The sequence below is a fragment of the Canis lupus genome, chromosome 17 (genome assembly GCF_048164855.1).
Source record: "Canis lupus baileyi chromosome 17, mCanLup2.hap1, whole genome shotgun sequence".
NCBI classification, from domain to species: domain Eukaryota; kingdom Metazoa; phylum Chordata; class Mammalia; order Carnivora; family Canidae; genus Canis; species Canis lupus.
The window spans coordinates 61,034,447-61,047,240 of NC_132854.1; the positions used below are offsets into that span (position 1 = coordinate 61,034,447).

At 51.6% G+C, this 12,794-nt stretch overlaps 1 protein-coding gene across 5 annotated transcripts in view; it reads left to right on the forward strand.

Annotated features, from left to right (window-relative positions):
* WDFY2 (WD repeat and FYVE domain containing 2) overlaps window positions 1-12,794 on the forward strand; it is a 162,222-nt gene that overhangs the window by 29,727 nt on the left and 119,701 nt on the right. Inside the window, exon 1 of one of the 5 annotated variants that reach the window (XM_072783237.1) lies at window positions 3,576-3,783. The exons of the other annotated variants lie outside the window; for them this stretch is intronic. The gene's annotated coding sequence lies outside the window, so the exon portion shown is untranslated. Of the gene's footprint in view, window positions 1-3,575; window positions 3,784-12,794 lie in introns of those variants that run through there. 5 annotated transcript variants of the gene reach the window in all.

Here is a 12,794-nt window from a genome sequence, read left to right on the forward strand (position 1 = left end):
TATCCCCAGTACTTAGAATAGTGCCTCACAGTAGGTGCTCAGAAAATGTGTGTTGAATATAGTATGGAAGTATATATTGGCTGTGAAACCTATTGCTGATGCTTCATATTATCTGCATATGTCTAAAAAATCCATATATTCATAGTAGTTCAAAACCTCACACTTTATTATTATAATATGAATGGTGGTCATTAGTTTGCTGTTTGGCCATTGTTTAAGAAAAGAATAGCCTTTCTTTTCGGTGAATCTATTTCATAATAAAGATTTTGAGGAGCTACATTTCGTCCATTTGCAACATTTTTCTTTTTTTAAACATTGTTTTTTGAAGATCTTGTTTGAGAGTGAGCAAGTGAAAGCCAGTGAGCACGAGCAAGGGGAGGGGCGGGGGGGGGGGAGGAGAAGGACCCCGGGGTCCTGGACCCAAGGCCGAGGCAGAGGCTTCACCCACTGAGCCACAACTTTCCTCTTGAGTAATCCTCGCCTAGGTCAGAAGGCATTTATACTTTACGGACTTTTCATGCTCTTTCCGTGGACCCGGTCACAGTACTGTGCAGACTAGGGGCGCCTGACACTGCTGATTATTTGCCCTGTTGTCTGCCATAGTCTGGTTTTTTTTTGTTGTTTTTTTTTTTTTTTTAAAGATTTTATTTATTTACTCATGAGAGACCCAGAGAGAGGGAGGCTGAGACCCAGGCCGAGGGAGAGACAGGCCCCACGTGGGGAGCCCGAAGCGGCCTGGGTCCCGGGGCCCCCGAAGCTCCTGCGGGTTCCCCGGCGGTAGCCTCCTGCCTGTGGCCCGGCTGGTGTGGAGGGGCCCAGCCTGCCTCAGGGCCCTCGCCCAGGGCTCCCGCCTTCCCGCCGTGACCCCTTTTACCTCTAAAGTGGTTCTAAAGTCAGTTGATGAATGTGGTTCTCAGCGGTGCGGCGCCGCCTCCGGCCCAGGCCGTGACCCCGGGTCCCTGATCCAGGCCGCAAGGGCCGCTTGGGGCCTGCTTCTCCCTCTGCCTGGGTCTCTCATGAATAAGTAAGTAAAATCTTTAACGGGAGTCTAGACTCTTGGGAATTAGCAGCAAAATAAAAATTCAGCCTTATATAATTATGAAGAATTCCTCCAATGCTGTGATTTTTTTTTTTTTTTCCGTTAAGGTATCTTTTGTCCCCAAGTCTTTACTTCACAACTAAAATGAGCCGCGTGGCATCCTGATGAGGGTGATTTCACAGCAGGATTAGCACAGGTTACACCATATGTTGCTGATTACTGACTGCTCCTTAGGGTGCACTTGCATTTCTAGCCGAACTGCTTACTGCTTTGATTTCTCCTCTTTAAATTAATGTATCTGTGAATGGAGAACTTGCCCTTCAAACTAGCAGAACTTTTGTTCAAGGGACGTCTCAAGCCAGGAAAATGGAAAGAACACTTACGAATCTATAGATGCTGGGCGACCACGACGCGTGGTCCAGGTGTCCTGCTGTGCTGCAGTTGACCGCCACCCTGACTCCTTACTGTCTGAAACGAGTTACGGGGTGATTTTCCTCTTGTAAGGAGACACACAGGTGGGCATTCCAGGATTGGTCAGAGCCATCAGGCCCCTTCGGTCACCTTAGTGACCTTGTCAGTTTGAAATCTCGAGGTGGCCGCTCTCCAGCCAGCGCTGCATCTGCCTCCCAGGCAGGCCAAGCGGAGGGCAGGTGGCGAAGGACAGATGCCAGCTGCTCCTGCTCCCTTTCCAGGAGCTTCCTGGAAGCTCAGTCCGTGACTTCCACCTACCTCCCCTTAACCAGAACGGTGTCCTACCGCCCCCCCTGCCACCCCTGCTGTATGCAAGGCTGGGAAACAGGCTTGTTTTGGCAGGACGTGTTGTCACCCTGAACACAACTGGAACTGTAATGGAAAGTATTTTGGAAAGAATTATGTGTCTGTTTCTAGACTAATGGGACTCGGGAGGGATAAAATAAAGGAATTATTTATTGAAAACTTAACTGCATACTGGATGCTGTGCTGGTTGCTTTGGGAGCTTTCTCTTATTTAAGCCTTAGCATTCAGAGAGACAAATCACATACACATTTATATTAAAGAATAAAGTAAGTTCAGGGTGGATTTAAAGAGCCAAAAAAGCAGGATTAATTGTATTCTTTGTAGAAATGTTCTCACAGTCTACCTATTAAGCTTGGCATGAATTTAAAGGACTTTATTTTGAAATTTTGTGTTGGAACCCAGCATTCATAAATGAAGACTTGAAAATATATCCAGTGTAGATTTAAAAGTCTTAATATTTGTAATAGATAAAAAGTATCAACAAATAAATAATAAAAACATAACTATTAAAAATATGGATAGGCACACATTTCTCTGGAGAAAATATACAGATAATAAAAAAATGGGAAAAAATAATAAAAGCAGTACAAATTGAACACTAAAACACCATTTTAAAAATTCCTGCTTGACAAATATCTTAAAAGATTCATATCCAGTTTTGTAGGATCTGGGGAGCAAAGGCACTTTCATATACTATTGGTAGTCCTGTTGGATTGATACCATCTTTTTTTTTTTTTTTAAGTAGGCTCCATGCCCAACATGAGGCTTAAACTCATGACCCTGAGATCAATGTTCCACCGACTGAGCCAGCCAGGTGCCCTGATACCATCATTTTGGAGAGCAGTTTGGCAGGACCTGTCAAAATGCAAAATGTTCATACCCTTTGATACAGCAGGTCCATTTCTTAGGATAAAGTTTATAGAAATACTAGCATGATTTTACAAGGATGTTTATTGTAACATTGCAATTAAATAGAAATGTGGAATGAGCCAAAATGTCCATCAGTAGGGACATGATTAAATAGGGTATAGCCGCACAATGTAATTATTAACTGGCAAGCTGTCTGTGGACTATTACGTAGGCAAGCTGCAAAGTAATATGTATATTATTTTTGTGATACCTCTCTCTTAAAAAGGTGAATTTATTTATGCACATAAAAGAATTGGGGTAAAAGATGTGATGAATTTACACTTTTTGTACACAGATACTCTTTGACAGATACTCTTTGAATCTTATGCAGGGGCAAATCTGTGTGTGTGGGGGGCATTTGCAAGATTGGATTGCCTTTTTTAAAAGTTGCTAACAACTCTTTTAAAAGAATTTTTAAAAATAAAGGAATATACAAATTTTTGATTCTATAAAAATGCTAAAATGCAGATAATGATGTTTATGACTTGTTTCCTGGGAGTAGTAGGGGAGGAAATGATGGGTAAGAAGAAAACAATGTAGATTAACAGTCTAAACGACAGACCCCCTGGGAGAGAAATGTGTTTTCAGCTACCTCATAGGAGTCCGGATAGGCTAGATGCTAATAACTGACTGACAGCCTCCGAATTTCGGGGTTTACATCACAAATCCTGATTTGTCAGTCCTGGTTCGGGACTGTCGGGAGCTGTCTGTGAGCTCCTGGGATAGAGCTGGTGGCCCGAGAGGCTTGCCCGCCTGAGCACCGCTGCTCCGCATGACCCGGGAGGGGCTTGGCCGAGCCTGCGCTGGCTTTTAAAGACTTTCAGAAGTGACACCCGTCACTTCCACTTCCACCCGGTTAGTTGAAGCGAGTGCCACGGTCGTGCCCGAGTAGAGGAGGCGGGGAAGTGCCATTCTGTGCGGTGCCTGGGAGGAGGAGAATCCACGTGTTGGTGAGCAGCCCTCCGGGGTGCCGGGAGCCAGGCCTCCGCGCCAGGGCCCGCCACACGTCGCAGTGCCACAGGGGCTCCTGTTTTTACAGAGCATCTATACTCGGCTAGGTGAATTCCTTAAGAATCATGCATGGAATGACTTGCATATTTATTGAATCAGCAGGCATTTGCTGAGTTCATGTCCTTGTATCAAACCTGTGGAAGTTAGAGATTTGTCTGGATATAGATATTTTTAAAGTAAGATTTCAGGAAAATGTTTCTTAAATATCTTGAAAACCCCCTGCCCCCAAATTGTTTATTCTTACTGTATCTATAAAGAGTCTGTTACAATGGAAGTTTCTGTGGGGCTTTTGACATATTTTTATACAATTCTAACCAGTAAGGAAGGCCTTAACCTATTTAATAAAATTTGCTATTTATGGTAGCAGCTGCCAGGGATGTGTTCTATTCTATTTTATTTATTTTATTTTTATTTTTTAAAGGTCTTACTAAAGAGAGAGTGCTCAGGAGCATGAGTGGGGGGCGGAGCAGAGGGAGAGGGAGGAGCAGGACCCTGGATGGTGGCCTGAGCACCCAGCTGCCCCTCAGGGATGAATTTCATGCCGGTAACTCTTCAGCCACGTCTCTTTGGGAAGGTACATTCCATCGACAGGAAGGGAATCTTCCAGACAGTCTTCTGTGCACACGAGGTCCGCGCACGCAGTGCTCACTGTGATCCCCGCATTCCATGTAGTGTGGACGGTGCGAGGCTGTCTTCTGTGGTGGTGATGGAGCTTCTCTTCCCTCCGATCTTCCTTCCCGCCCCCCACCCCCCTCGGCATTTTTTCTTCCTTCCCTGAAGGACTCAGCCCTTCTCCATCCTGTCTTCTGCATGAGCACGTCTCAGGTCCTTAGATTCCTTGGGATGGAGCAGGACGGACAAGCCTTTCTCCTCAGGTCTGGGGTGGGGAGGTGGGGGGAGCAGAGTCCCGCCTGCCGCTGAGATAACTTGGCGGGGGAACGTCGGGACGTTGCAGAAACGGGCCGTAGCCTGATTTACTTGAGAAGTAGGCAGCTTTCCGGGCCTTCGATTTCCAAGCTAGCACGTTCGACTTCCTGGTTTTCTTTTTCTTTTCTAGGTGGTCCATAGGAAAAGCTCTTAAGTCCTTGTAATAGTTGAGAAGCTTCATTAGGCAGATGAAGCTGCCTGTGTGTGCACCGGTGCCTTCTCCCGCCTCTGCCCCGGCAGCGGCCCTGGGCCCATCGTAGTGACGGGCTCTTAGGAGACAGCGACCACAGCTCAGCTCACGGAAAATGTACCCTAATGCCGAAATCCGGGCCGCCTGTCCCATACGAGTGACAAGCACTCTGCAAATCCAGCAGAATTTTGTCGGGTTGCCCCGGGTCGCAGGGTTGGGTGCGACGTTTTGGCGGATCCGCTTCCTCGGGGGTCAGTGGAGAGCGCAGAGACGCGGTATCTGTTGGAGCCCTGACTGCGCTCGCATCTGTTGGGATTCATTACCTCATCGTTCGGCGCGCTGGGCTGACGGACGCCTTGTCCTTGGCTCCGTGATGCGACACTAAGCAGGGGTGACTGCGTGGCTTCGCCCGCCGCGTGTGTGCCGCCCCTTGGGAGCCACCTCTCGTGTGCAGGGCACCAGCCTGCACGTATTGTCGCGGTCGCCCGTGGATGCCTGTGTGGGAGGGACGGAGGTTGGGGCCCCGGTGGGCTGCCCGGTCTCTGACCCGGAGAGCTTTGCGGCTTAGAGGTGGCAATGCGCCCTGGGGCCCGCGGTCGGTGTCTGAGGGCGGCCTGCGCCGGAGCGTGCGGCCCGCCGACCTGGGGACCCTGGCCGCGGCTGTTGCCTCCCCGCGGGGCTCCCCCGTCCGCACAGAGCGCCGCTGGCATTTCCTGGGCTCGCAGCGCCGTGGTAGGAGTGGGGGGGCGGCTGGGTGGGCAGGGAGGGCCTGGGGAGCCAGCCTCGGGCTCCCCGGCCTCATGCTCCCCACCTCATGCTCCCGGCCTCGTGCTCCCCGGCCTCGTGCTCCCGGCCTCGTGCTTCCCGGCCTCGTGCTCCTGGCCTCGTGCTCCCTGGCCTCGGGCTCCCCGGCCTCGTGCTTCCCGGCCTCGTGCTTCCCGGCCTCGTGCTCCCCGCCTCGTGCTCCCGGCCTCGTGCTTCCCGGCCTCGTGCTCCCGGCCTCGTGCTCCCCGCCTCGTGCTCCCGGCCTCGGGCTCCCCGGCCTCGTGCTCCCCGGCCTCGTGCTCCCGGCCTCGTGCTTCCCGGCCTCGTGCTTCCCGGCCTCGTGCTCCCCGCCTCGTGCTCCCCGGCCTCGTGCTCCCGGCCTCGTGCTCCCGGCCTCGTGCTCCCCGGCCTCGTGCTTCCCGGCCTCGTGCTCCCCGCCTCGTGCTCCCCGGCCTCGTGCTCCCGGCCTCGTGCTTCCCGGCCTCGTGCTCCCCGGCCTCGTGCTTCCCGGCCTCGTGCTTCCCGGCCTCGTGCTCCCCGCCTCGTGCTCCCCGGCCTCGTGCTCCCGGCCTCGTGCTTCCCGGCCTCGTGCTTCCCGGCCTCGTGCTCCCCGCCTCGTGCTCCCCGGCCTCGTGCTCCCGGCCTCGTGCTTCCCGGCCTCGTGCTCCCGGCCTCGTGCTTCCCGGCCTCGTGCTTCCCGGCCTCGTGCTCCCCGCCTCGTGCTCCCCGGCCTCGTGCTTCCCGGCCTCGTGCTTCCCGGCCTCGTGCTCCCCGGCCTCGTGCTCCTGGCCTCGTGCTCCCGGCCTCGTGCTCCCGGCCTCGTGCTCCCAACCTCGTGCTCCTGGCCTCCTGCTCGGCTGGAGCCGGGTGCCTGTGCGAGGCTGGGCCGCCGGGCTCCGTCCTCCCCAGGGCACGCTCCCCGTCGCGCGGGCCAGCAGGAGAGGCTCCAGGAGGTGTCCCCGCCTCCGCCTCCAGGTGAGCCGGCAACGGTGGCCGCCCCCACACGGGCCGCGGGTGAGGATGGGCAGGGCCGCCCCGGGAGGAAGTGGATGGCAGGCCGCGTCGCGGGCGGTGGCGGGGCTGCACGTGTGCCGCGGCCCTGGGGCTGCGTCTGGGAGCCCGCGTCCCGTCCGGGCAGTTAGGACACACAGCTCCCCTGTAGGGGGTGGATCCTTTTCTCACCTACTGCAGTGATTTTTCCACTATCTCATCCCCTCCCCCAAGCTTGTACGATAGAGGAGCAGCATAGACATGATTAACGGGCTGTGCTCCCCCTGTCCCCGAATATTCCTTTCAAGAGCCCTCATCGTTGAAGCGATCGAACCCTGTTTTGAGATAATGTGATAAGGGATGAAAGACCACAGGGAGGAAGGGGTTGGGGAGCCACTTAGGGGTCAGATGGAGTCATCTAGTCAGGCTCCTCCAGGCACACACCTCTCTGGGGTAGCTGTGGACGACTACTGCTGGACTCGGATGGAAGGAGTTGTTCATGGTGGGAATTCGAGTCCATCCGAAGGGCTTAGACCCTGCCCGCGTGTTGCCTGGGTGTGTGCAGCCCTGCGTCCCTGCTCTGTCCTCGCTGCGAGTGGCGGGACCTTGTGTGCTGGGCTCCGTGGGTCTGACGAGGCCGCCTGGGCTCTGCTCTGTTTTCCTTTAAATCCTCATGTGTCCGGCAGATGTTAGGTGAGCTCCTTACTCTCTCTCGGGCCCTCTCCTAGGCGGGGGATAATGTTAGCGAGCCAGACAGGTCCCTGCCACTGTGGACCTCCTATTCTGTGGGGAGAAATAAGCAGTAAGCATCATCCGTAAGTAAAGGGGGTGTCAGAAGGTGCATAAGTCACACGGAAAAAACAGCGCAGGGCTGAGGGCTGGAAGTGCAGGTGTGGGTTGGAGGGGAAGGCTCCACTTTTTGCCAAGGAATGGCCGGGCTGGCCCCGCTGGGGGTGTAAACCCTCCCAGGGAGGGCAACCTTTGAGTGAAGATGGGGAGGGGGGAGGATCTCACCAGATGGGCTCCCCAGAGGGACTTCCTGGCCCTGGGAGCTGAGGCCCTGTGGCAGGAGTGCCCCCGATGGTCCGCAGGGAGGCTGCTGTGGCTGGGAGGAGAGTGCTGGGGCTTGAGGTGGAGGATCGTGTGGAACGAAGCATTGGAGACCTTGGAGACGTTGTGCAGATGGGGCTTGCCCAGGGGCAGGGTGGGCGGGAGGGGGGCACAGGGGAGGAGGACTGGCTGGGAGGCCGGCCCAGGGCAGGGTGGAGGTGAGCGGGGCGCAGGGGGAGGAGGACTGGCTGGGAGGCTGGCCCAGGGCAGGGTGGAGGTGAGCCGGGCGCAGGAGGAGGAGGACCAGCTGGGAGGCCAGCCCAGGGCAGCGGCTTGGCCAGGACGCAGTAGCAGAGGCAGGGAGCGGTGCCGGGTTCTTCACCTACGTGCTCGGGTCATGCAAACTCTGCTGGCGGTCTCTGGCCCGGCGTGTCCTGGGCCCACGCTCCCGCCAGACATTCCCAGTGTCGGCACGGTGGTGTTCTCCTCCTCTGTTAAGGGCACGTGTGTCTAGCACTTGTTTGTGCAACTGTTCCAGGTGCAGAATTCAGGTTTCTTGAGTTTGATCCTGTGTCTGAGCTGGATGGACGGCCCTGTTTTTAAGCCTCGGTTATGTAATAAACAGGAAAAAGATGTATCTGTTTACCTTAAAAGTGATCATTTTTCTTAAAAAACAGATATTTTAATACACAAACTCTTTAATATTTGTTCCACCCGAGCCACCTGCAACCAAGCCACCACAACACTTGGTCCCTGCCCTTCCTAAGAGTCCATTAAAATCTTGCCCCGTCTGGAGGGCCCCGGAGTCCACGGAGTGGAAACCACATGGAGGAAGGGCCTGGGACCTGAGCGCCAAGCAGAGAGAGGACTGAGGCTCTGCGTCCGTGGCGCTCGGCCCACCCTGGGTGCTAGGCGGAAGCTGCCCCCCCGCGGAGGGGCTTCCCCCCCATGGAGCCTTCCGTCCCCCACACCCCTGCCAGCGGCTTCCGTGGGGTTGTTGTAACGTTGTCGTACGTCGTTCATCTAGTTATGAAGAAGTCCAGTGAAGAAGTTCTGGAGAAATAGAAGAGAGACTGTAGTTGGGGCCCTGGAGCAGCCCCTTCCCCCGGCCGCCACCAGGCCCCTGACACCCCAGTGACCTTGCGGTGATCTGCGCAGGGCGACGTGCTGGAGGGGAACTCGTATTTTAGAATTTCACTGGGAATCTCCAACACTTAAATGGGTGATGGTGTGAGGCCCAAGTTTGTCTTTATTTTTTATTTTTTTTTAAGATTTTATTTGTTCAGGAGACAGGCAGAGACGCAGGCCGAAGGCAGACGCTCAAGCCCTGCACCCCCTGGGCTGGCAGCGTTGGTGCAGCACAGGGAAGCTGTTTGGTTCACATTTCCGCTTCCCATCCCGTCATGTGTGACGCCCGAGTCCGTTGACCTCTACATGCCTCCGCTCACCCCTTTCCGGCGGTTCCTCGGGTCTGTCACTGGAGGTGTTGGAAGGCCGTCCCCACGCACGTCGGCTTCCCGGCGAGGCTCGCGAAGTGGCTCCTTCCTCTTTCCCCACTGGTGGCTCAAACGATTAATTTTGATTGATGATTAACAGCGTAAACGTTCGTAGTTTATTTCATTTTGTATAATGAAGTGTGTATTTCATAATTCATGTGATTGACGGGCAGGGCTTCAAGCAAAATGAAACAAGCCTAACGGAAGTTTTCATTTCCGTGAATTTTTTGTTGGCGAATTTTGTGAATCTGATGTTTACAAATTCTTTGGTGCCTCTCGTCACGTTAGTAAAGACAACAGCAATAAAGGCAGGGGCACCGGGGAGGCTCCGCGGTGGAGCGTCTACCTTGGGCCTAGGGTGTGACCCCGGATCCTGGGATCGAGTCCCGCGTCGGGGTCCCCGCAGGGAGCCTGCTTCTCCCTCTGCCTGGGTCTCTGCCTCTCTCTGTGTCTCTCATGAATAAGTAAAATCTTTAAGAAACAAACATAAAGGCAGAGCTTCACTTCCGCCCTTTGTGGACGGATGAGAGGAGGGAGGAGGACTCCTAGGGCACGCGACGCCCCACGGCCGCCACTGCCGTCCCCGCAGCATGGTGGGCTCCGCGGAGTCCTCCTACTGGACGATTTGTAATGTCTGCGAAGGGCCTTGGGAACTGACGGCCAGCAGGTAACGGGGAGGACCCAGCAGCAGGTTGAGCAGCAGGATGGGTCTTGCGGCTTTAGGCGTCCTCTGGGAGATGACCGTGTGCTCGCTAGAACATTCCCACTTACACCTGGGGTCCATCTAGATGGTTTTAAACGGTGCACTTGCAGGTTCCTTGGGCCTGAAGTGGGGGAGGAGCTTGCCCGCAGTATCTCTCAGGTGTCCTTCAGTTTTGAGGATTCTCAAAGCTGTGAGATTCAAATTCCGGTGTTAAGCTGAGGAGGCGCGGCCTCGAAGGAGGCCTGTGAGATTCCGGGATTAGATTCCGCACGTGGGAAGCCCCTCACGCTGTCCCGTCCTCCTCGTGACGTGGGGAAGGTTAACAGGAGGAAGCCGCTGCGGCTCGCCCGTGGCTCGTGGAGGTTTCTCCTGGTCTGCCTTGGTCTCTAAACATTCATTTTGTCTACAGTAGATCCAGGGCGCAGACGGTTACGGCTGTTAATTAAATACCTAAAAGAATTTGAGTCCCTTGGAAACTGATGCATTATAACCAGGAATTTGTCTTCGTATTATCTGTATGGAACATGACACATGAAAAGAGAAGTTCGCTATTGGCGAAAAATGGATTTCAGTTCCCTGATTTAATGTGATTTTAGGAAGGCCTCTTTTTTTTTTTTTAAATGTTTATTTTTTTTAAGTTTTATTTATTTATGATAGTCATCATCAGAGAGAGAGAGAGAGAGAGAGAGGCAGAGACATAGGCAGAGGGAGAAGCAGGCTCCATGCAGCGGGAGCCCGATGTGGGATTCGATCCCGGGTCTCCAGGATCGCGCCCTGGGCCAAAGGCAGGCACCAAACCACTGCGCCACCCAGGGATCCCAGGAAGGCCTCTTGAATGATTAAAGTTTCAAGTTCTTCACTGCAACATGCTCCGTTTATCTATTTTAACTTTCCTGTATTTATCTATGAAGGCTGTAATCAGTAATCGTGAAATAAAGGCAAATAAAAGGGAACTAGCCTAGAAAGTGTTACAGGCTACATAGGGGATAATCATAAACGACATCGCCAGCTTACTTGTTGTGTAAAACTATTATGCATGACTCGGAAAACTAATACATGTGGCAAATCAATTTGAAAGAAGTCTAGCTGGAAAACAAGAAAAAAAGTCCCTGTGTCATTGTGGCCTAGGGGTCATCCAGCCCCTTTCTTCAGTTGTACTTCTCTTTTCGTTCTGTTGAAATATGTACTTATTTGGTTTTCTGTCTATACAAGTATTTACATTCTTACAAAAAATATGGAAATTCTAAAAAAGTATAGGAAGCAGGACATAAGAAACCACCATGTTAGAGGAGCCACTCTCAGCAGATTTCTTTTAGTTTTTTTTTTTCTCCAATTTTAGTATAGCTTTATGTATACAGTCTCACAAACTTTGTATTTGCCCAGCACCCCGACGAAGGTCATCGGGTGGAAAAATGGAGCCTCAGCCATGAAAGATACATGGGAGCCACTGAGTCAGCCTGGAACTGCCTTCCCTTCTGGCCTTTTTGTTTAAATCGCTGTGGTTGGAAATCTGTTATTTGCAGCCCAAATCATCCTAAACTGAGAAAACTGCCTTGAATTTATTCATTCTTCCCACGCATGATTCTTTACTGTCACACCCAGTGAGCGCAGAATCCATAGTGGATGACACACTGCCCTTCTCTTCTCATAGCACACAAAATTGCTACCTTTTCTTTATCTTCCTTAATTTTTTTATATTTAAGTAATCTCCACACACAAGACAGGGCTTGAACTCACAACCCTGAGATGGAGAATCGTATCGTACACTCCCCTGATGGAGCCAGCCGGGCGCCCCCTGGTTCCTTATTTTTTGTTACATGTGACTATAGAATAAATTCCTCTAAGTGGAATTTCTGGGTCAAAGATTATATGCTTTTTAAGGTTTCTGACCTCGAAGGGTTTCCTTTCTTTTCTTGTCAGCTCATCATAAGACTTTAAGAATGTTTTTTTTTTTTTATTTTAATGAGTTTTTGGTGTTTTAAACTGGTGTATTTTCCCTCTTTCTTTCTTCTCCTTTTTTAACCTGTTTGGTTCACCACAGTGCCTGCAATGTTACTTCTTTCTTTATATATACTTTTTTGAGCAGTTACAATGTACTTGGCACTTTTTGCAAACATTTCCTCATTTAATAACCCCAGGGGATAAGTGGTATTTCCTTTTTTTTTTTTTTTTTTTTACCCAGTTTGTGAGAGGGTAGGGGTGTTTTGTAGGGGTGTTTAACCACTTAGTGTTCACTGAACGTTTGGTCTTACCTGGCATTTTGTGTTAGGTTTTCACATTATTATCCTTTCTTATTATTTACCTTTATTTAAGTTTTGTTTTGCTTTGTCATTTTTCTCTCTTTTAAAGTAGAAAAAGAATTTTATCTGTGACTTGGGAGTTCAATGTCCAGTTTTTGTTCCGATTATGAGTACATTTAAAATTTGAACTTATTTAACATTGGAGCAGTATCTGTGGAGTCCCCATAAGCCACGAGTGCTTTAGCACGCTGCTTCCTCCCTCCCTCCCTTCCTCCCTCCCTTTCTTCCTTCCTTCCTCCCTCCCTCCCTCCCTCCCTCCCTCCCTTCCTTCCTTCCTTCTTCTTACTGCCTGAATTTTGTTGAAATAATTAGAAATGTTTGTTCATACTTTTTTTTTTTTACATTTTGCTCCTTTAAGCATCATTGCTGAATATTTCCATCGTTTCAACACCATTAGTAGTGTTTTGTCAGCTTTATTGTTCACTGCTATTTCTTGCATACTTCTTTGTGTCTATACTTCTTCTTTTTTTTTTTTTTTTTGAAGATTTATTTATTTGAGAGAGAGAAAGAGCAAGTGATGGGAGGGGCAGAGGGAGAGGGAGAGAAATCCTCAGGCAGACTCCCTGCCGAGCACAGAGCCCTATGTGGGCCTTGATCCCAGGATCCGAGATCATGACCTGAGCCAAAATCAAGAATC